A 24,247-nucleotide genomic window follows, 5' to 3' on the forward strand; every position below is an offset into this window, starting at 1 on the left:
ATATCATAAACAGACTCCAGCGGCGCCCCCGGCAGCACCCCCTCCCTTAGATGATGGTCCTGCTTAACAGGTGTGTTAAAGTTAATCCGCGGTCTAATGGGTTATGTTTTGGGATCTAGCTTCCCTCCTGCTCCGGGTCTTCGGTATCCTATTCCCTGACGGACACCCTGAGGTAGAGCTATGGCCAGGTCAGATGACTTGGCAACTGTGATATGGAGTAGTTTCTGTCCTGTAACTCCAGTTCTGTAGTAGGGGTATCTCTGTTATAGTCATAATCTAGTGAATAGTCCCGCCCATGTGCGCGGACAGCAATCGAAAATAATCTCTTAAATTGTCAAAAAATGCAGAACTGCACAGACTTTAAAGACCGATAATACAGCCTATATCCACAGGCTACACTGTCCAGTACTTCTACTAGAAATTCCACCAAAAATCCACAACCGCACAGCCTGTCCAGATTTCTCCACAGAGAAAAACTTTCCTTTTCCAGCAAAACCCTCTGGAATGATAGAGAGGAAGGAATGGACAGACAAGCCCCATAGGCTGCCATTATGTGGCTCAAAACAGGATACTGTGCCTTTAAGAGAACCTTCCAGAACACACTCTGTATCCCAGAATGCACAGCAGGTCCCTCTTCCTTTCAGTTATTTTTTAACACGCCAGACCTGTAGCATTCCGTACATAATATCTTTCTCCACCGGGGAGGAGGGCGGGCGCTTATGACTATAACCGAGATACTCCTACTACAGAACTGGAGTTACAGGACAGAAACTACTCCTTCTGTAGTAGGGTATCTCTGTGTATGTCCTAATCTAGTGAATAGAATGGCAAGCCCATCCCCACATCAAAGCAGCGGTGGAGAGAATAGAATTAACACCACTACTGTACGAACAGATTTCGCAGCGCCTGTCCTGGCATCAGTGACCAGACCGTAATGCTTAGCAAAGATATGGAGCGACTTCCAGATTTCTGCAATAGGAACATTACGAAGCAAAGCAGTAGTGGCAGCTTTGCCCCTGGTGGAATGAGCCTTAGGTTTACCCCCCAAGGTCTTATTAGCCTTCTGGTAACACAATTGTATACAGGACACAATCCACCTCGAGATGGACTGTTATGAGGTAGCCAGACCGGTCCTGACTGATCTGACCTACAAATATCTTTGGTTTTATCCAGATAAAATTTCAACACCCTCCTAACATCCAGGGAATGCAGAGACCTTTCCGCTGGAGATGAAGGATTCTGAAAAAACGTAGGTAAAGTTATGGTCTGGTTAACATGGAAATCAGATAACTTTGGGAAGAAATTTAGGGAGAGTATGCATAACAACCGTAGCTGCATGAAATACAGCATAAGGTTCTTGGCAACACAACGCCCGAATTTCACTCACTTTGCGGGCCGATGTGATGGCCACGAGGAACGCAGCCTTCCAGGACAGGTGCTGCAACGAAGCCTTATGAAAAGTTTCGAAAGGCTCCTCCATCAATCTGGACAGCACCACATTCAAGTCCCATGAAGGCAATTGAAGCCGGACAGGAGGGAACACTTTCTTCAAGCCTTCCAAAAAGACCATGATCACAGGGATCTGCAAGAAGGGCATTTCCCGTAGGCAGTCAGCGCCGCGAGATGAACCTTAATGGAATGAACATTAATTTCCTGACTGCGCCAAATATAAAGATACGGAAGGATGCCATCTTCCTTACACGTCATTGGATCTTAGTTCTTGGTCTTGCACCAGATGCAGAATCCCTTCCACTTGTAAGCATAGGAAGTCCTAGTGGAATGCCGCTTAGCCTCCTTCAGTATGTCCATACAATCTTATGATAGATTCAAATGGCCATACTGCACTCTCATAGGAGCCATGCCGCCAAACTTTAAGACGAGAGGTTGGGGTGCACCATCAGCCCCCCCGAACTTCGTGAGAAGGTCCGGCCGGCACGGCAGCCGTATGTGAGGAAGGAGAGACCGGTGAAGCAGGTCCGTGAATCACCACTGCCTCTGCCATTACGGGGCAATCAGGATCATCCGTGCCCTGGACTGGGACAGCTTGATGAGCACCGCCGGAATCAGGGGAATGGGTGGAAAAACGCACAGAAAGCTGTTCGACCAGTCGATCCATAGCGCATTCCCCAGCGTCCCTTGGTGGTAGTACCTGGAGGCGAAGTCTTGGCATTTGCTGTTTTCGGCGGTGGCGAACAGATGTACGTCTGGAGTCCCCCACCTTTGCGAAGACGTCTCCTAGTACTTTGTCGTTTGTGACCCATTCGCGGTTTTCCTGAATCAGTCTGCTCATCGCGTCCGCCTGAACATTCTGCACACCTGGCAGATGAGACGCCGTTATCGTCACTCCTCTGGCTAACAGCCAGTGCCAGATCGCCTGCGCTTCCTGTGACAGTGTGTGTGATCTCGCGCCCCCCTGCTTGTCGAGGTAAAACATTGTGGTCGTATTGTCTGTCCGCACAAGCAAGGAGTCTGTCTGGAAGGACAGATGAAAGGCCTTCTGTGCCAAGTGAATAGCTCTGAATTCCAGGAAACTATTGTGAGACGTGGACTCTGTCGGAGACCACGCTCCCTGGATCTGTAGATGGTCTGAATGCGCTCCCCAGCCCAGGAGAGACGCATCCGTAACGATAGTCGGAGTCGGGAAGTCCCTGTGGAAAGGAACCCCTCTGAGGATATTCTCTGCTGAGCACCACCATTTGCCACTGGATTCAAGCAAACCGGGCTGAAGACTGGAATGCCAGAAACCGGTCCTCGGAAGCTTGTTTCCGCTCCAGGGAAGACATGGCTTGGCAGTTCGGGCTGGACTGTTCCCATGAGGCACAGGGTCAGACTGATTTGCATATAGCCATGTCTGAACTGGGGGTGGCAGAGTGGGCTAAAGAACGGTGATGGATTAAACCCAGATCTTTTGACTGGGTGTGAGTGTTTGATTGATTCAGATGCTCCGTCCATCACCACCCCCTTTTGTACCGCTTTTGGCCACCATAAGTGTGGCAGGGTATGCTCAGACGTAAGTCCCTTGCTCACTTTGCCACTGGATTCAAGCAAGCCGGGCTGAAGACAGCTGGAATGCCAGAAACCGGTCCTCGGAAGCTTGTTTCCGGTCCAGGGAAGACCTGGCTTGGCAGTTCGGGCTGGACTGTTCCCATGAGGTACAGGGAAAAGACTGATTTGCATATAGCCATTTCTGAACTGGGGTGGCAGAGTGGGCTAAAGAACGGTGATGGATTAAACCCAGATCTTTTGACTGGGTGTGAGTATTTGATTGATTCAGATGCTCCGTCCATCACCACCCCCCTTTTGTACCACCACCATCTCAGGGACAGTTGGGCGTGAAGAAATAACTGAATCCGGTCGTCCCAACACCCTTTCTTCTGGTTCCACTGGTCCTCCAAACCGTCCTGTAGCGGCCACATGTGTAGGCGCGCATGCGGAGTGAGGAAGATACAAGAGGCCATCGATCCCCGTAGAGAAGACCTCGTCCTCACTGTTGTAGATGGAGCAGCTAAGAGAGCCTGAGCCTTCCAAAGGATGGATAACCGCCTCTCTTCCGAGGGAGACACGCTAGCCGACATCGTATTGATGGAGGCTCCCGAGTACTGCAGACACTGTACCGGGATCGGGACAGACTTGGACAGATCTATGTGCAACCCCAGACGGTCCAGCAGGACAGTCGTCCTGTTGAAGTGCAATCGTGCTTCTTGGAAGTTGGAGGCTTAGATCAACTAATCGTCCAGGTATGGGTAGACAAACACCTTGTTCTGTCTCAGGTGCGCTGCTATCACAGCCATGCATGTCGAAAAAGTCCTGGGTGCAGACTTCAATCCACACGGTAGTACGGTGTACTGATAGTGATTGGTGCAGGCGAGGAAGCGCAGGAATTTCCGATGCTTCCAAGGAATGGGCACCTGGAGGTACACATCCTGCAGGCCTATAGTGCACAGCCATCCTGCTCTTTGCAGCTTACGATAAATCCGGCACAAAGACCGCAACCCTCTGTTTGCTAACGCAAAACCAGAATGGGCCTGAACTCGATCTAGTCCTTCTCTCGCACCCGAAAGAACCGTGACTACAGACCTTCTCTTAGAGACCGAAGGACTTATTATCTCCCTGCTTCCCAACAGGGTAACGGCCTCCGCTCGGAATTCGTGCAGCTGGAACTGCAAGTGAACCGGTGGAATTGCTGGAGGAGGGCTGACAGACGAAGACTGTCTAGACCCGGCCGGCCTTTGTTCGCCGAGGAGCATCAAGCTCTCCCGCGTATGAGCACAATATACTTGTGAATTATGAAATGGCGGCCCGGGACCACAGACAAATTCTGTGAGGAAAAGCCGCCGCTAGAAAGGGCGGAAGGCCTTAAGCCGTTCTCCACGCCCCAAACCTACAACCTTCAAAAGTCTCCGATTCAGACTTCATGCGGGCCACTCACTACCCTCATGGCAGCCCAAGGGTTGCCCAAAGAACGGGAGAGTAGGACACCGCTGAGCCGCAGGCTGCAGAGACGTCAGACGAATAAAAGTATGGCAACGTAGGACAAATCCACCATACCTGGGGGTCGGCAGGAGAGAAACTCTGCTCCGACACTGATGTTTAGATCTGAAACTATCAGGCCCTTTAGACTATCTCTTGTAAGGCCTCCCTCCTGTCTCTCGGCAGGGGAATCACAAATTGCTGGAGAAACACCCCCACACAGGGGTCTTACCACAACGGCCCAGCAACAGTGGGCCACAGCATGCTGTCTGCATGCCGCTACCCCTATGACCAAGTCAGGAGTACGGTTGAAGCCAGAACCTCCTGGCAGGTGGTAGTGGACGAAAGTTAAGTACCGCCAACCAGTTAGGAGGAGAGAGCCTCCCTGTACTCATGGAAGACGCCTCCCTGGCATCAAGGCACGGGGGGTTCGCAGACTGAGAGGCCAAAGGCCCCTGGGGTGGTGGGTGGGAGAGGGAATCGAGAGCATTCCGAAACATCCCCGGTGGTCACACCAGTGGTGGTAGAGCAGGAGGCGACCCAGATGCTAAGTAGGTATGCGACTACTCAAAACTAAGCAAAAAGACCAACGTCCCCCGCTTACACGTGGTAAGTAGCCACAGACTCCCCATCAGAAGGGTTCCTCGACGCTGATCAACTGCTCTACGTCGAGCCTCACTGCTCCTCGACGTCGAGCCTCACTGCTCCTCGACGTCGAGCCTCACTGCTCCTCGACGTCGAGCCTCACTGCTCCTCGACGTCGAGCCTCACTGCTCCTCGACGTCGAGCCTCACTGCTCCTCGACGTCAATTCAATTTATTTTATTATGATTTGGAATTCCACATAACATTACAATAAAACATTCATTCATAAAAAACAGTATTAAAAAGCATAAAGTTACACCCTTAAAATCTTATCTATGGGAGATAAATATTAAATGAAAGCAGCGGCAGGAAACTGCCGTATAAAGTGCACATGACGTTGAGGCACTCCATGACGTCGAGGCACTCCATGACGTCCTCGACGCTGACCGGAACCGCGTCATAGCTCAGACGTGCCCCTACTGGGGAGAACCCCAGAGGTCACAGCATGGGGACCGTTGGAGGACCTACCCTCTCCTTACCCAGAGGCTGAAGATGCCTTCAATCTCCCTTGCTCCAAACCTGGGAGCCGAAGCCTCCTAGAAAAGAAGTTAGAGAAGACCGGTGTCAAAAGACACAGGCAAACACAGAATATAAACCCTGGGAGCTTCAGCTTTGGTCTTTAATTCAGCTGCAGACAAAGCACTTGTCAGACAGAAATAGTACAAAGACAAGAAGACTGCAGAAATTCTGCCAAAAAAACACAGCAGAATGTAGATAAAGGCCAAAGACGTCGAGTGAAGCTGCAAAAATCCAAAATTATCACAAACATTTTTAAAAAGCTCAAAAAAGAAGAGCTAATGCTCCAGGGTCGGAAAAAAGAACCGGAGCCGGAAAAAAGAACTGAAAGTTAGAGGGACCTGCTGTGCATTCTGGGATACTGAGTGTTCTGGAAGGTTCTCTTAAAGGCACAGTATCCTGTTTTAAGCCACATAATGGCAGCCTATGGGGCTTGTCTGTCCATTCCTTCCTCTCTATCATTCCAGAGGGTTTTGCTGGAAAAGGAAAGTTTTTCTCTGTGGAGAAATCTGGACAGGCTGTGCTGTTGTGGATTTTTGTTGGAATTTCTAGTAGAAGTCCTGCATAGTGTAGCCTGTGAATATAGGCTGCATTATCTGTCTTTAAAATTCTCTCAAGTGTCTGTGCAGTTCTGCATTTTTTTACAATTTAAGAGATTATTTTTGATTGCTCCGGGGTCCGCGCACATGGGTGGGACTATTCACTAGATTATGACTATACACAGAGATCCCCCTACTACAGAACTGCGATTTCCTGCAGTGCCGCCGCTCTTTCTTTGTCTGTGATCTGGTTGTCTTCTGTAGGATTCCACATTGAGGGGGAGGTCCTCCAGCGTGGCGCCTTCCTTGCGCTGTCTTTCTGAGCCCACCGCTCGAGGCCCTAGCTCTCTGCCCCCATCGTGGTAAGTTTCCAGCAATGACCAAGTCTTGTCTGGATCTAGGCAAGAGTGTTTCCTTCGAGCATGACCTTATGTTTTGTAGGGAAAGTGGGTGAATTAAGGAGTCCCTGCTCTCACAATGCTCTTTTAACCTCCTGGAAGGAGGCCCGCTTGGCCTGCACAGCAGCAGTGAGGTCCGGAAACAGGGACACCTGGCCATTGCCCACTCTTAATGGGGCGTCTGTTATTGCACATTGCAGTAGGGTGTCTCTTTCTTTGTAATGTAACAACTTGGCCAGCACTGGTCTGGATGGGAGCCCTGAGACAGGCGGCTGAGCTGGGTCCTTCTGTGCACATTCTAGTGCAAAAAACATTGTGAGTTAGCTGGTGGCACCTTCGTGCGCATCTGCTTCTCCAAGTAAGCCACCATATTTGTTCCTTCTGAGCCCCTGGGAAGGGCCATGATGCAGAAGTTGTTGGGCTGGTTTGACGCAATGCATCCTCTACCCAGCGCTCCAGTCTGCCCCTTCTATTACGTCTGTCAGTTGTGCTTTCTTTGCCTGCAATGCCGGTTGCAGGTCAGTATTGGCCACCTCAGAGTAATTGACCTGGTCAGCCAGTTCGTTATGATCGGCACACAACGGGCCTAGTTCAGCCGACACTGAGCCACTCTCTCTTTGGAGAGCAGTTTGCGATTCCTCAGTGGCCCCAAATATTTTGTCTAGGGTCAGCAGGTGGGGCAGGTGGTCTAAGGCCCTATGTGTCCAGAGGGCCCTACTATGTTTTTCGCACTGTGTTGCAGCCCCTGGCCTTTAGTTTGCCTATCCCCTCTACATGCAAGGACCGCATCGGTACCAGGAGTCTTCCAGGTACCATGCCAAGGGCGAGCGCAACCAAAAACCTCCTGCTGGATCACTCGTTCCTCCCATGGCCTCTCCTGACCAGTCACTCCTGTATCTTTGGGCAGTGTGCTTTAGCTCTGGGTGTGCCCTCGATCTACTCCCACTGGTGTTGCTGGGCTACTTACTGGGCACCCAAGCGTCCAAACTGTTCTCCGTCATGTTTCACCTGGGCCCTGTAGCCAGCCAGTTCCTCTGTGCCCATATTGGCGATCTACAACTCCAGATCCAGGCCACCGTTGGGGAGTCTTCTCCATGCAGGAGGGGCATGGGCACTCACCTGTGGTCCCCTCACAGATCCACAGCAAAGGGAGGTCTCACTGCTAACTGGGGGGGCCTCGTGACCAGAGTCCTGCTTGGTGCATAAACCGCGAGAGACCTCCCCTTGTCTAGTGCGCCTTCCTTCGGCTCCTGTGTGCTTCTTGTGGATCCTGGTCTGTGCCTGGCCCATCGTGTCACCAGTCGCAGTGCCCCCTGGCCTCTTCTGCAAGCCAGTGCCCCTCTAGCTCAAGTGTCCTGTGCAGCTTCTATGAGCGCCCTCAGGAGATGCAAGGAGAGCAAATGGCGACCGCTGTTCTTAGTTTGACCCACGTCAAGTTAGCTGGTGCGTCCCGGGGGAATTCTGACAGGCTCTCAAGGTATGTAAATGCCTCAGGCTTTCCTCTGCTCCCCTTGTTGCGAGGCGAGTTCTGCACCGGCAGTGAAGGAGCAGGCCCGGCTCTAGGATTCTTGCTCAGGGTGGGCCATGAACAAGGATGGGTGGGCCACGAAGATGAATGGGCAGTGGTACAAAGTATTGCTGAAATCTAATATTTTAGGTACTGGCATTGTCAACTTTTGCTATTTTAACACCATAAACAACAACTGAGGTGTCTACTTCGCTTTCCCTGCTTCGCTTCTGGCTTTGTAGAAGTGGAGGAATGCAGCATATAGATTGATGGATTTAGGCCCAGATCTTTGTACTGGGGTGAATGTAAGACATTGTTCTGCATTCTGTCCATCAACTGTGTTTTTTGCATATAGATTGACTGTAAGTAATACTTTATTTGATTTGTGAAAATCATAAAAGGGTGGGTCTTACCACCATGGGATAAAACTTTACATCTTTGAAACAGCATAAAAACAACATAAATCACATGAAAAGATAATACATTAAAGTAACGCAAAGCAGTAGCAAATTGCTCGAATGTGCAGTTACTGTGTAAAGTTGAGAAGCACAGATGGAACTGGGCACGGGGATAACTGTCTCATTGCAGCTGCCAGTCAGCAAATGGATATTCTAAACGGGGGTGCAGTGCTTGGGGGTTAAGTGTAACTTGATGGAAGTAACACGTTGTTAACTCAGAATGAAGTTTTTTTTTTTTTTGTTTTGTTTTTGTTTTTTTTTTTTTGCCGGAAAAGTGGAATGAAGGGTATCCATTAAGAGATTGAGGGAGAGTCTGGGCCCAGCCTTGGGGGGGCCAATTGGCACGGGTCGTCTTTAATTGTTTCCTTGTTTTCCAGCTCTTGGGCAGCGTGGGCCAAGAATGTTATAGTTTTGCAGGAAAGTTGTATCCAAGACCCGCTAAGGCATTTTATTACAGCCGCCCTGCAGGTTCTTACTTGTGCTTCTCTTAGGAGTGGTAACAAGAGCGTCTTCCTTAGATTTTGGAGTGCCGGGCATATGCATAATAAATGCAATAATGACTACGCCCTTGCCACAAAGGCGACAGTTTGAAGTTGGCCAGGTACGCTGCCATTTGGGGGTGAGGTCTTTGCTCGAGAACCAACCCAGCCTCAGAAGACTTAATTTCCTCTTGTAGTGATCCCTAAAACAATCTTGCAAGTATGGCTGATGTTTCAGATGATTATATGTTGGTAACACAATCCAGGCGTGGCTTTTGCCAGCCACTGCGCCTTTGTCCATTATCAGCGATGCTTGTTTGATAGCTTTGTTAGTGATCTGTTTAAAAATGTTATAAGACACGGGTGAAAGCCAGGCTTCTTCCAGCTTTAAAGACTGAAGCGCTTGCCTAAGGGACTTATATGTTGAATTCGAGAACCCAGCCTGTTTTTCGAACTCTAGCCAACAGAGGTGGGCAAGTGAGTTGTCTTCGGCGTCCCTCATACGCCAGTAATATTTGGCCAATGCTCCTTGTCTTGCCGGGGTCTGGTTTGTTAATCCATATTCCAGACGTATTTGGGCCTGTGAAATGTGTCGCGGGATCGAAAAAAGGTGTTTAAACAGTTTGGATTGAGCAAGATTCAGCGCTGTAGAGTCCCTAGATGCCATCAATTCCGAGCCATATGTGAGCGATGGCAAGAATTTAGCAGCTACGATCTTTAACATGTGGCCGGTTGAACTTCCACTTAAATGTTTTTGTAGATTGACTGCAGTCTCTGCTGCTGCACAAACATTCCTGCTGCCACACATCTCTTTGCAGCTTTTCATGCTTTTTTAAAAACAAAATGGTCAACTTAGCAGTTTGCAAAGCACTGAAGTTTAAAAATCCAGCGCAGTAAGCCCTATGGCAACTTTGCACATCCCTACGTAATAAAATAATGCAGACTTTACAATTATTTATCCTCCCTTTCCATGCATATGTTCATTAACAACACAATTAAACACAGAGTTATGGTTTTGACAAAAGTTCAAAACCAAGGAAACCCACCAGTTATGGTAACCAACACACACAATACAGGCCCTATCTCTCGTTGTACGTCATGCTCAAAGCCCATTGTCAATCAGGCTTGGGGTTTTCCCCTGTCTGTTTTGAGGCCATCCAAGCTTTTTCTGAGATATTCCTTTTCCTCCATTCAAGCCTCTGGCAGTCTTCCCTGTAGTGGCAATACTTCCAGCATTCACATCTCCCCCTTAACCCCTCCCATGCAGTGGCCGTGTGCTCATGACGAGCTGAGCTTGTCATAATGATCAGAACGCTCGGACGCAGGGCTAATTCCCCCGCCGTGCTGAATATTCTGAAGAAACGGGTGTGGCCGTGACTAGCTGAGCTCGTCATGAGCACACGGCCACCGTGGCTCATGACGAGCTGAGCTCTTCATGAGCCCTGGGGTGCTGTGCATGCCCCCCAGCACAGCAGGGGAATTAGCCCCGCAGGCAAGGGGTTAATGGAAGAAGTAACATGCTTGAACTGCTAGTATTGAGCTGTCAGGTTGTTTAGTAGTGTGTATTTGGTTTGAAATGTATAAATGGTAATTAATGTGTGCCAAGTAATAAAAGAAGCTTTATTCGTGAAAACAATACTGCAGTCCCCTGTACTAAACAAACCTGCTCAAAATAGACAGCCCTATACTATGCTCAACATTGTCTGCTTAGCCACTCGTGCAATAAAGAAATACTTCCTCAGGAGTTATGTGTACAAATGGTGTGGACTATAAACCTTAAAACACCTTTTTGGAAAAAAAATCAGTGTTATGATGCAAAATGGACGCAAATGGAGTCTTAAGCCTCATCTGTGAGAGTGAGTGAGAGTGCTCAGGATATCTGTGCTGTTCATTTGTGCATGAAGCAGCTATCGTCCCTGCTGACATCACACTTGTCCGCAGGCCTAAAAGTAGCATATGAATTGGGTTTAATGAGGACCAAACAATGGCCTGGGCACCCAAAAGCAAGTGGCCTACCTTTGCAGATCACACCATTTCATGAACAATGCTTGGGTAGTATCAGGGAGCAAATCTAGAGAGGCGTTTGTGATAAATTAAAGTTTTCAAATGTTCTAGGACCATTAGCATTCTCCACTTGCTGCAAACACCTATTTCTCTGCAGCTCACTCACATATCTTTCAACGAATCTGTCCCTAAAACTGTTGCTCTCTCCTAGATCTTCTAAGCACTCACTCGCCCTATGATCTCTGAATCCTCTCTCTGCAGTCAGGACCTAAAACTCCTGGTCATTCTTATAATTCCTTGCTTGGCCCTGACCAACGTGTCCCAAGAAGCTCATGCCTATCCTCTGTTCTGTAGGCTTCTGTTCACACTTAAGAATCCATAGGAGCTCCTCGTCCTGAGGTCTTCAGACTCTTGTTCACCATCAGTTGGTCTCTAAACTACCCACTTATTAAAGAGACTCTGAAACTCATTTCCACTCTCTGACCCTCAAACTCATTTCCACTCTCCGACCCTCTGAGACTCCTGCTTAGGCTCAGGTCCTTAAGGTTCCAGCTCACTCTCAAATGCCTTTGGATTCCAGCTCATCATCCGGTCACCTGGTTTCCCTGTTCACCGTCAGACCCTGTAGCTCTTGCTCACTCCTACTTGGAAGCTCCATTACGTACTCATTTCCCTGAGGATCATGTTTACCATGAGATTCCGTAAAACCTATAGATCTGTAAAGCTTCCTTGATGTTTTGCTCACCCTAAGGGCGTGTTGTGTATTGTCAACAGCAGATGGCTGAAGATTCTGCTCACCCTCGAGCCTCGCAGTAGGTATTGGGGGGTGAGCATATGCTCCTGAAGCATAGCGGAGTTTAGGTCCTTGAGCCTCAAGCGCACCCTCAGGGTCCTGAGGTTTATGCTTACTCAGTTGCCCGAAACCCTGCTCACTCCAAGGCTTTTAAGGCTCCTGCTTGTCCCAATGGCTCTTGCTCACCAGAGGTGCCAAGCTTCCTGTGTCTTCTAATTGTGTTGCCTGGCCCTGCTCAAGGCCCTAGAGGTTCCTACTCGGGGATATTAATCACTGAAGATGCAGTCCACCTTAGACCCCTGGGGCACATCTCATCCTAAAGTTGCTGAATCTTTTTCGCAATTTCACTTACCAGAAGATCTCGTTTACCTTCAGATCACTAATTTCCCTGGCCAACCTGATGTTTCCTGATATCTGTGCCCACACTTCATAAGTCAGAAAACTCACTTCAAAACGTCATGCTTTAGTGGTTGTACACACCCAAGTCTTTCATGGACCCTCTTGGTTGCCACCCAGAAGTCTCTCTGAGTGTGATGTCTTGGGGGTATAACACAGCTTGGCACTTGGAGACATCTATACTGTGGGAATAGACATGATCTAAATCTGCTTGACATGCTGGAGGAAATCACTTCAACTACAGACGTTCTTTTAATTTTTTTATATAGTACCTGTGTCCTTAATCTCTTTCGTTCCCCCACAAGCATGAACATCCTATCACTGCTCCTGCTGAGGTTTTCCCCTTTTTCCACTTTCTTTGCGCTCACTTCACCTGCACACTCACGTTCCCATTGATCACATCTATTAGATTTTCTGTGTTTTTTTTCTGTCCATACCTACTTATTCTGTCTCTGTCCCTCTGTCTTAGTCTCACTCTGCATCCCCTTTATCTATTTTAATACCCTTCTTTATCATTGTCCCTCTCATTTTCCGTCTATCTTGTTATTAATCTGATTTTTCCTGTCTCTCTCTCTCTCTGTAGTTGCACTGATTTTCCACATTTCCATTGCCCCTGTACTATTTACCTCCCTCTCTCTTAGTCTGTAATTTCTTCCTCTTTCTCAATACTCTGTCACCCACATACACTATATAGGTTGTTCTTTTCTAGCTCCCATGTCCTTATTCCCCACTCTCTCAATTCCTATTGCCTCTTTGAGTTTTACTTTAGGTCTTTTCCTGTCTTGAGACTTGTTTTTTTCTTCAATTGTGATGTCAGTCACTCTAATTTTCCTCTAGCCCTGGAACATGTTTGTGTCCTGCACCAAATGCTATATTTTGTTGTGTCCACTTTACTGAGTTGCTGCTGTCAGTAGCTACCTGCTTTATCAAACCTGAACATTTGCAGAAGACCATTCTCTGTAGACATTAAAGAGATTCCTGTCCTTATAAGTGCTTTCAGTTCTGCATGCTTTCAAATGTTATTCAGGAAAGTGGAGGGATCTGGTTCTACCTTTAGTAGAGATTAGACCAAAAGTATGTTTTATTGAGTGGTAAGGGAAAATACACCCATTTCTGGAGAAATTGTTAGATACAGTGGAGAATCCACATATGGCATTTATTTTACCTTAGTATCTCTTTCTTGGAGGGATAGTATCATATTAGCCTTTTATTGGGTTATACTTCTGATTTGGCACTTCCTCTAGGTGTTGCCATCCTCTATATCAAGCTGTAGACTGCAGGAATGTCAGAACCAAGAAGTGTGTGAGGCCTTGATTCATCCTTTCCTTATTACTGACCAGGAAACTGCTAACACTCTCTTCTACATCCATCCTTTGCTATTTCTTTTACTATTCTTTTTTTCCCTTTGCCATCGCCCTTCTCTCCACTATTGTTTCCCACCCTACCATTACCAATCTCTTGTTCTACCCTTCTATCCACTTAGTCTGTCCTCATTTCATATTTTCCTTGGCTGTTTCCCTCTCATTTCCCCCTCTCTCCCTCCCTCATTGTGCTTATCTCTAGTTACTTCCCTCCCCTCTAGCCTATTTCCTCTCTTCTCTAGTCAATGATTTCTCCCACTTTCCTGTCCCTCTCTGTTTGTCTCTACTCCCCACTCGAGCTATTTCCTTTTGTCTCAGTCTCTCTCTTTATCCCTCCTCTGCTCTTACCTCTCCTTTTGCCCCAACATAGAGGGTGAATATTTTTTTTCAGTGCAACATTGTCAAAATCTAATTTTCCTCTAACCTAGATTCAGTCGTGATTTTTGAGGTCGAACATGGGCAGCGCAGGCGCTGCTCTGCGATGCATGCTGTATTCAGGTATGGACTAGAAGCTCCGCCCTTTTTCCGCCCATCTTTGTAATTATCTCCTGTCACAGACCTTTGTAAATGGTAGCTTTTCATTGGTCATTAGGCTTATTATCCCCTCCTTAGTGCCTCCCTCTCTTCTGTTACCTCCCATAAGGACACCCCTAGTTATGTGTAGTTGCTCAATGCGTTTTATTTAAAGTCTGTGAGCACTACTTTGTTAAATCGCTTTCTCCCATAGCATAGCGACATGCGGACCCTCAACCACTTGCTTTTAAGCAGCATGGCACCTAGGTGCATCCACCTTCCTACAGATCTGTTATCCTCTTAGCCACCCTGTCCCTGTAATAGGTCACACTTCCTGCCTCCTTAGCTTGGCAATATCTGTCACTGGCTTTCTCTCTAACCCCAGTTTACGTTCTCAAATGCAGTCCACGGTTAGAACCTCATCTAGTTATGAATCTAATACCCCTAGATTGTCACTGCCTCCGGACTTGTATTTTCTCCCACTCGCCACTTTATCTTTTCTGTCCCCTTACACTGCGAACTCGCATGTATATCTTTACCATTCACCTGTCCGTAACTTCCATGGTTGCCAAACTGAGTACAGCTTATTTGAAATCGAAAGCATCTTCTTCAGTCCGAAGTTATTCTTCCTGCAGGACCCATTCACCACACCCACTCTTCTTGGCTGCTATAGAACTCTAAGCTATCACCATGCACAGCAGTCCTTCTATGGAGGTGTTAGACTATCCTGTTAATGGCAGTAAGAAAATTGGTGAGGTAATAGTGTTTTTCGTGCCAACACTGACCAGCCAGTTTCGCTGTGCTTTGCAACATCAGCCATTCTGCGCACCAGGCATCTGCAACTGGAATGAAACGTAGGATTAGGTCCCAGTTATTCTTTCATTTCCCCGAAGGAAGAGCTGTTTGTTATTTTCACCACCATTACTGTATTTCCAGGAACATTACTCATGCAGCCTAGCCAGTCATAAAAACCATTATCCGCGACGATATTTGCAATTTCGCACTCAAAAATGCTTTTCAGTATTCACTAGCTGCAGCCTTTTTCTGTGATAGATCCAAACGCCAAGAAGAATGTGCTTAGCTGCAGTCATGTGTTTTATTTCAACTACATTGCTGTTTAACCGCATCGCTGCGGCGGTTATTTTTCCGCTACGCGGCTTTTTTCTAAAAGCTGCGTTCGATGACGAGCTCAGCTCGTCATCCGCACACGACCACCGTGGCTGATGATGAGCTGAGCTCGTCATCAGCATCGAAGGGGTTAAAGTGTATAAGTAATGCAGGGAGGGAGGAACGGTGGAAAAGGAGAGAATGACGAAAGAGGTGCGAGAGGGGAGGCACAGAAGGGACAGTTTATAAAATAAACACTACGAAAAGCATTAACAGTGCAATATGGCATTGTAGATAACAATGCCTTTTATGTATATTAAGAAAACCTACAAAGTGCATGTTTACGCACCGCTTGCAGGTTTTCAAAACGCATAGTTAATTGGCAGTGACATCTACAAAGTCAATAGCTCATTCGCACAAAACCAGGCCTATTGCATTGCACAAGCTTGTCTTTAAATGTAAAGTTATTTCAGTCCTTAGTGGGTTTTTTCTGAAGTTCCATCACGCTTAGCTGTGTACAGCAACCTCCCCAATCTACAAATGGATGGAATTTCATTAGAATGAAACTTCCAATCTCAGTCTGGTGTGTCACTGCACAGTTTTGAAACCAAGAATTCTGGCCCTAGCCCCCTTCCCCTGTACCTTTTTGCTCCGATCGTTGAGGCCTGGTGCGGGGGACTAAAGCCACGTCCCCCACCTATGACGTGTTAATTGTGCTGCTCAAAAGCATCTGCAGCTCCCTGAGAATCAGTCACCTCCTGAGGTCTGGATGAGCAGAGGTGCACCATGCTGTGCCTGCTCTGCTGGCCCAGTGTCATTCTGCTCATGACAACAGACCGGCTGACTGTGGCTTGCAGAGTATCCCACTCGAGCTGTAGCAGCCTTTCGGGTTGTACAACAGCAGGAAAGCTGGACCACATATGTCCCCCTGGTTTTCTACTTCTGAATGGCCTTTGATAGGCCAGGATCTTACTCCGGGCCTGTGTAGGAGCATCCCGGGGCTCCCCAGATGACCCTGTTATTACTGGACGGGGCACGCACCCCCAAGGCACGCACGCGTCATGTACAGTCCGGCGCTGTTCCTGTGCGGATTCTGCCACGCCCACTGCACTCAGGTCTGTCATCAAGCACTCCAGCCTCCGAAGGTCGCAGTCCCGCTTTTCCCATGGTCCCCACCACGGCTCATGCTCCAGGTGTAACGTTCAGCATCAAAAGGACAGGGGCCTATCCTGGAGCTTCCTGTTGACTCCGCCGTCACTGAAGGGGGGCCCTCGACTAGGGCTGACAGGCCGGGTCCTGCCCGGGCGAGTACTGCTCCGGAGCAGGTTCCACCGCGCCGTGGTAATTCGGGACTAGTCTCTTGGTATAACCGCGCCTCCTCAGGCTGCAGGACTGCTTCATGCCTGGGCCTCACCCCAGCTCCTACAGCCTCCCGGGACAATCTGCGTCCCTCACACGGCCCCTGCCGCTGCTTATGTGAGCAGGTCCCCCTGGGCTTCTCGGTCACCCACATGGTCCACACACACAGCCGACTGCCTTGGCCCGCTTCTGAAGGCCTGCCAACCTCCAGCATCCTGCCACCTCCAGGGACGCAACAGTCTACCTTCTGGTGCCATGGGGTGCTTGTCCCTCCTCCAGGGTCTCCTTGCCTCCTTGCTGGCAATGGTGTCCTGTGGTGGTTGAAGGGGCCAGGATTATTACGGGCCGGTGCGGAGATTTGGGATTAAGAGTCTGCCATCTTGGCTAGTGTAGCCACGCTCTCGTCTGAATGTTATACTTGAAGTGCAGCCCCCTGAAGAAATGTCTACACACTGGCGACTGCCCAAGCCTTAACTGTGTGTAATTTCGTGGAAATTGGCTGCTACAAATGGGAATGTCTTGCAATATTCACTTCCACATTGTTGGTTTCTGTTTTTCACTTGCTCTCCGGTTGCAGTGCTTTCAGTGACTTCAGTAAATCTGTGTTTGCATAGAGTGTTAAATGTGTTAACAGTATTCTCACCGTATTACACACACCATTTTCTTAAATTTCCAAGGGGGTTGAGCTATGCTAGCCATTGTTCTTTAAGCGCTGCACTTGTTTACTTTTAGCACATGAAGGTTGATCAGCTCCATAATTTGCATCACATAGCATCCCTTTGTATTATCCGAGTGCCTATATTCAGATTTACTCTGGGCCTTCTATTGAACTAGCTTTACCAAATGATGATCAAGTTATGCAGAGCACACTATGGAATGCAGAGACCTTCTGGAAAATGTCAAGGGGTGCTTGCTTTTAAGTGAATGCGAAAGTTGCAGGATAAGACACTAAAGTGGAAAGATGGAGATGATTGTGTTGATATCCGCATTGCACGGAAGGTATTGATTTATGGTTTGGTAATCTGACCAGTGGATGCTTATGGTCTGTCCCAGTGTATTGCAGGGCTCACATAAACATTAAGTTGAATGAATTTTCAGTCTGTGACAGAAGTACTTTAAAACTAGTTGTGTACATTTCTAGAAGTGCTGCACATGGATTCAACTGTGCTTTTAGGAAAATTACTCAGTACTTAGTGACATGAAGTGAATTCTCTGTGATGTCCAGGAGTTCCACTCCACTTTCTCACCACCACTACTCTGTGCTATTAAATGAGTCAGGAGTCCTACAATAAAGTGACCAGGAGGGAGACAGAAGGGTCTGTCCGAACTCCGTTACTTTTCTCGGAGCAAATCAATATTCTATCACTAGAGTAATGATGGGAACTGGAAAAAATCCATGCCTCCTCTGGCGCGTCTGGTTGGGCAAGGTTGACTGGACTCTTTCCTATCTTAAATTTCTTTTAATCTATAAATGGATAAGATAGAAATGTTATTTTAGAAGCTTAAAGCATGCTTATGGAGTCATGTGCTTTAGTGGGGTCTTGGTTCAGTAGTAAGGAGACAATTGTGGACCTATTACTTGTGCAGGCCTCGCATCCTTCACAATGTATACACCGATTTCTTACACACTCATTTTAAAGTCCTTAGAAAGTCCTCTGTGTCCCTGTTGGAAGAGGGTATTACTTTCAGAATATGTTGTAAGTAGTGATCCCAAAATTTTTCTATGCGCTGTTGAACAGACTCCACTGCCAATATTATAGGATGAATCAGAATATCATAGAAATTTCTAACAATTTTTTGGCAATACATACATATTTGAAGTTCTTGCATGATCCTGTTGAAGGAAGTTATATGTGTGTTCATTAATCAAATCTTGGTCTCTTGCATTCTTGACTATAGCGAGAAGGACTTTTGTGACTTCTGATTAGGGGAAGAGGGGGCGGAGGGATGTCTTGTACCAGCAACAAATAAGGGCAGTTGTCATTGAGATGTTGAGTTAAACTAATTTGGTAAAAATCGGAATCCTCCCCACCTTTTTCTCTCCTCTGCAACCTTTTAAGGACGAGGAGAGGCTCACTGGCTACAAATGAAGTTAGCACTCTATTTTTAAATTGAACATTCAAAGGAGTTGCAGACTGCTGAATCTATTTGTTTGCTTTAGTGCTGAAAAAACTAACCCTGTCCAGGAGGACTTCCCTGTGTATAAAGATATGGTATGCCCTAGCCAGTAAGAAGACTCCTATTACCTTTCAGACTCATTCTAATAGGCATGGGCTACTTCAACAGTATTTATGAGTGGTGTTCCTATTTTGGATATCTGTCAGGCTCCTACATGCAATAACAGTCAACTCTGTAAAGTTGGCCATTCTGCGTGCAGAAATTTTAGGTTCAAGTCCACTCCTCCAACTCCACTTTTTATGTGGTACTGTTTGGGTATCTATTCAAAAGTTGAGTAATCTGCTTGTTTGAAGTATCTATCAAAAGAACAAGTTACTTACCTTCGGTATCGTTTTTAGGTCTAGCTTAGGCAGCGCATGCACTGGCTCTCGATACCTGCTGTACCTACTGTATCTGCTTTCAGCATGCCCATCCGTTTTAGTTCATTCCTTGATGTGCATTTTGAAATTCCTATTGGTTTCTTTGGTAAATAGTTTTCATGTGTATCTATTTGCTGTTTTGGTCACGCCCTAGAGACTAGCCCCTAGCCCTGTTATATGGATTACTTCACTATCGGCCATATATGTTTATTTCGGTGCCCTGCTGTTTCTTTTGCCTCTGCAGTATTAACTGAAATGTCCAAACCTTATATAATATACTTACTTAATGGAAGTGTAGTTTAAGAAGACAGCCAACAATAGGATCAACCTATTTACATTGTTAAACAGGCTGTTATTGCTCAGTTTCTTTTATGAAAATGGAAGAAACATAAAGTTGCATGTAGTGTGAGGTTACTGAACAATATATCCTGCAAGTAGACAGTGCAACACAAGCTCAGCACCACTGCATCACAACCTCCGCATCAGTGCAGCAGCACTCCAGCCCCAGTGTACGTCACTCATCAGCATCCATCAGCAGCACCTGAGCACCACCTCCTCGCCCCCGGGGCAGCACCACCTTGGGCCCCCGGGCAGCACCACCTTGGGCCCCTGGGGCAGCACCACTTCCAGCCCCCGGGCAGCAGCAGCACCTCAACCCTAGCACCACCTCTGCATCAAGGTACTACCACCAGTGCAGCCCTCCCACAGCACCAGCGCAATACCACCTCTGCACCACTTCAGCAATAACGCTGCACCACCTATTTTTTTAAAACTTGCTTTCGTTTCAGAATATACATTCAGCAGTGCACATATTGATTACACGTAAACGCATCTTGCACAATTAATGTCAAATCATGATAGTTTGTGGAATTGAACGCCCTCCCTAGGTTTACAATGCCCCAGGGGCTATCCGGGATTTGGATCCCAAATGACATCCTGGAGTTAATTTGAAAAGGCTAGAAGCACCATGCATCCCCTTTTTAAGATGCAGTTAATAATAATACACAAATCAGATAAAACATAACCATAAAAAACTTAACCAGCAAATGGCGGACGGAGTGTACCATGCATATCCCTTAGAAACATAGATTGGCTCAACATATATCTGTGTCAATCTCGCTCAGTCTAGCACCAGCACAGCACCATCTCCGCATCGGCACCAGCGCAGCCCCACCTCCGCAACAACTCAGCACTGGCGTAGCACCACTTCAGCATCAGCACAGCACCACCTCACCTCAGCACAGCACCACCTCAGCACAGCACCACCTCAGCACAGCACCACCTCAGCATCACTCAGCATCACTCAACACTACGTCAACATCACTCACCACTCCGCATCAGCACAGCACCACCTCCTCACCAGTGCAGCGCCACCTCAACCTCAGCACCAGCTCGGCACCACCTGACCACCACCACCTCAGCACCAGTTCAGCAACACCTCAGCACCACCTAACATCACACCACCACAGCACCACCTGAGCATCAGCACAAACCCATCTACATCCATGCACCACCAGTGCAGCTCCACCTTAGCACCAGTGCAGCCCCACCTTAGCAGCACCACTTCAGCATCAGTGCAGCAAAACCTCAGCCCAGCATCACTCTGCACCACCTGAGCACCCCTACCTCAGCACGACTGCACCAGTTGAGTATCACTCAGCACCAGCACAGCATCTCTCCGTACCACCACAGCATTAATCAGCACCACCTGTGTACCAGCGCATCTCCTCAGTATCACTCGACTACACCACAGCACCACCTCTGCATCAGTGCACCACCAACAATGAAGCACCAGCGCAACACTACCACAGCATCGGCGCACCACCTCAGCAACCCTACACCTACGCAGCACCACTCAAGCATTCGTGCAGCACCACCGCCACAAACCTGCAGCACATGAGCACCAGCACACAATCGGCGCAGCACCACTTCAATATCAGCACAGCACCATCTCGGCATCCGTGCACCACCACCAGCGCATTCCCACCTCAGCAGCAACTCCGCACAAATGCAACACCACTTATGTATCACCTCCGCATCGATGCAGCACAGCTCCAACTTGGCATCACTCTGCAACACCAGCTCAGTACCACCTGAGCACCAGTACAGCACCACCACCATAGCATCACTCAGCAAAACCTGAGCATCTGCACAGCACCACATGAGCACAGCACCACCTCCTCATCAGTGCGCCGTCACCTCAACATCAGCACAGTACCACCTCGGCACAGCACCACCTCGGCACGGCACCACCTCGGCACGGCACCACCTCGGCACGGCACGGCACCACCTCGGCACGGCACCACCTCGGCACGGCACCACCACGGCACGGCACCGCACCACCTCGGCACGCCACCGCACCACCTCGGCACGGCACCGCACCACCTCGGCACGGCACCACCACCGCACCACCACCTCGACATGGCACGGCACCACCACCTCGACATGGCACGGCACCACCACGGCACCACACCACCTCGGCACGGCACCGCACCACCTCGGCATGGCACCGCACCACCTCGGCACGGCACCACCACGGCACCACCACCACCTTGGCAAACCACCACCTCGGCACGGCACCACCACCACGGCACCACCACCTCGGCACGGCACAGCACCACCTCGGCACAGCACCACCTTGGCACGGCATCACTCAGCTTTGCTCAACACTACCTCAACATCACTCACCACTGCACCACTCCGCATCAGCACAGCACCACCTCCTCACCAGTGCAGCACCACCTCAACCTCAGCACCAGCTCGGCACCACCTGACCATCACCACCTCAGCACCAGTTCTGCAACACCTTAGCACCACCTAAACATCACAGCACCACCTGAGCATCAGCACAGCCCCATCTACATCCATGCACCACCAGTGCAGCTCCACCTTAGCACCAGTGCAGCCCCACCTTAGCAGCACCACTTCAGCATCAGTGCATCAAAACCTCAGCCCAGCATCACTCTGTACAACCTGAGCACCCCTACCTCAGCACGACTGCACCAGTTGAGTATCACTCAGCACCAGCACAGCATCTCACCGTACCACCACAGCATTAATCAGCACCACCTGGGCACCAGCGCATCTCCTCAGTATCACTCGACTACACCACAGCACCACCTCTGCATCAGTGCACCACCAACAATGAAGCACCAGCGCAACACTACCACAGCATCGGCGCACCACCTAAGCAACCCTACACCTACGCAGCACCACTCAAGCATTCGTGCAGCACCACTGCAGCACATGAGCACCAGCACACAATCGGCGCAGCACCACTTCAACATCAGCACAGCACCATCTCGGCATCCGTGCGCCACCACCAGTGCATTCCCACCGCAGCAGCAACTCCGCACAAATGCAACACCACTTATGTATCACCTCCGCATCGATGCAGCACAGCTCCAACTTGGTATCACTCTGCAACACCAGCTCAGTACCACCTGAGCACCAGTACAGCACCACCACCATAGCATCACTCAGCAAATCCTGAGCATCTGCACAGCACCACATGAGCACAGCACCACCTCCTCATCAGTGCGCCGCCACCTCAACATCAGCACAGTACCACCTCTGCACAGTACCACCTCGGCACGGCACTGCACCACCTCGGCACGGCACTGCACCATCTCGACACGGCACTGCACCTCCTCGGCACGGCACTGCACCTCCTCGGCACGGCACTGCACCTCCTCGGCACGGCACTGCACCTCCTCGGCACGGCACTGCACCTCCTCGGCACGGCACTGCACCTCCTCGGCACGGCACTGCACCTCCTCGGCACGGCACTGCACCACCTCGGCACGGCACTGCACCACCACCACGGCACCACCACCTTGGCACGGCACGGCACCACCACCTTGGCACGGCACAGCACCACCACCTTGGCACGGCACAGCACCACCACCACCTTGGCACAGCACCACCACCTTGGCACGGCACAGCACCACCACCTTGGCACGGCCCGGCACAGCACCACCTTGGCACGGCACGGTACAGCACAGCCCGGCACAGCACCACCTTGGCACGGCCCGGCACAGCACCACCTTGGCACGGCCCGGCACAGCACCACCTTGGCACGGCCCGGCACAGCACCACCTTGGCACGGCCCGGCACAGCACCACCTTGGCACGGCCCGGCACAGCACCACCTTGGCACGGCCCGGCACAGCACCACCTTGGCACGGCCCGGCACAGCACGGCACAGCACCACCTTGGCACGGCACAGCACCACCTTGGCACGGCACAGCACCACCTTGGCACAGCACCACCTTGGCACAGCACGGCACAGCACCACCTTGGCACAGCACCACTTTGGCACAGCACGGCACAGCACCACCTTGGCACAGCACAGCACCACCTTGGCACGGCACAGCACCACCTTGGCACAGCACGGCACAGTACCACCTTGGCACGGCACATCACCACCTTGGCACGGCACCACCTCCCCATCAGTGCCGCCACCACCAGTGCAGCACCAGCTCAGCACCACTCTGCACCACCCCGGTATCAGCTCCACCTTAGCACAGCAAATAATCAGAACAGGCAGGAAAAAGACTTCTTTTTTTCTTTTTTTAATAGCGCTGTTCAGTTGTGCATAATGTATTGATGGTTATATGGTAACAAAAATGCTCAGAACACTTTTTTTTAATTATAACTTCAACATGATGCACTACATCCACCCTGCTCTACAATTTAGCTTAAAGACATTGACGAAACCAATAGCTATGGGTAAACACTTACAAGGTCTCAAATGCGAGACCTATTGGCTACGCCAATGCTCCTTTATGGTGGATACTTTATATAACCACATATTCCTTGCAGAACTGTTATATTGATTGCAAGTTGGAATCAGCACTTTTCCACCTCTAATCCATCATGGTTGACTGCACCGAAGGGTATGGAAAAGTTCAAGTTAACTGATGTACGTGCACAGGATTGGTGCCTATATGCAGCTCCACGCTGGAATTTCCTGGGTTGTGTGATGCCACTGTAGAGTTCTAAGGTCCCATCGACTGGCACACAGGAACAGTTCTTTAGAAAGTTCCATATGTGATCTGGCGCCTGGTGATATCCAAGAGGTCAGAAATCTGTGGTTAGAGTACCTACCCAAAAGAGCGTTACCACCTGCTTCAGTGCACTAATAAATGGTTAAAAATAAACTTTA

General features: G+C 49.3%; 1 protein-coding gene across 1 annotated transcript in view; it reads left to right on the forward strand.

The window, feature by feature from the left end:
* The window catches only part of WDR1 (WD repeat domain 1), a 277,783-nt gene that overhangs the window by 174,684 nt on the left and 78,852 nt on the right, over positions 1-24,247 (forward strand). The window lies entirely within an intron of this gene.

The sequence above is a fragment of the Lissotriton vulgaris genome, chromosome 3_2 (assembly GCF_964263255.1).
Source record: "Lissotriton vulgaris chromosome 3_2, aLisVul1.2, whole genome shotgun sequence".
Lineage (NCBI taxonomy): Eukaryota > Metazoa > Chordata > Amphibia > Caudata > Salamandridae > Lissotriton > Lissotriton vulgaris.